This window comes from Penaeus monodon, chromosome 23 (genome assembly GCF_015228065.2).
Source record: "Penaeus monodon isolate SGIC_2016 chromosome 23, NSTDA_Pmon_1, whole genome shotgun sequence".
Lineage (NCBI taxonomy): Eukaryota > Metazoa > Arthropoda > Malacostraca > Decapoda > Penaeidae > Penaeus > Penaeus monodon.
The window spans coordinates 10,236,654-10,237,002 of record NC_051408.1 but is presented as its reverse complement, the minus strand read 5'-3'; positions in this window follow the sequence as shown (position 1 = coordinate 10,237,002).

Genomic DNA, 349 nt, shown 5'->3' with positions numbered 1-349 from the left:
TCGAGTACGCTTTATCCCCCTAAAAATCACTAACAGGTCTGTGCCATTTTTGACTGCGTATTTATGACAGGTCGATATGACAAAGGGCGCTGAAGTTTGCTTGCCTCCGTGCTTGAATTCATGCTGGTGTTTGTGCCCGTGATGAAGGGGAAAGATAGAAAAAAGCTGATAGACAAGTTGATTGATTTTATATCTGACTGATAGTTCGAGTGAACGATTGACTGGCAGATATAACTCATCATTTCAGTGAGTGACAAGTTCATGGGAACATATATCAGTGACAGAGTGTTAGGGAGTTATTGTATAACCCATGGGAATAAATTACAAGTTTATAAATAGATATATGTGA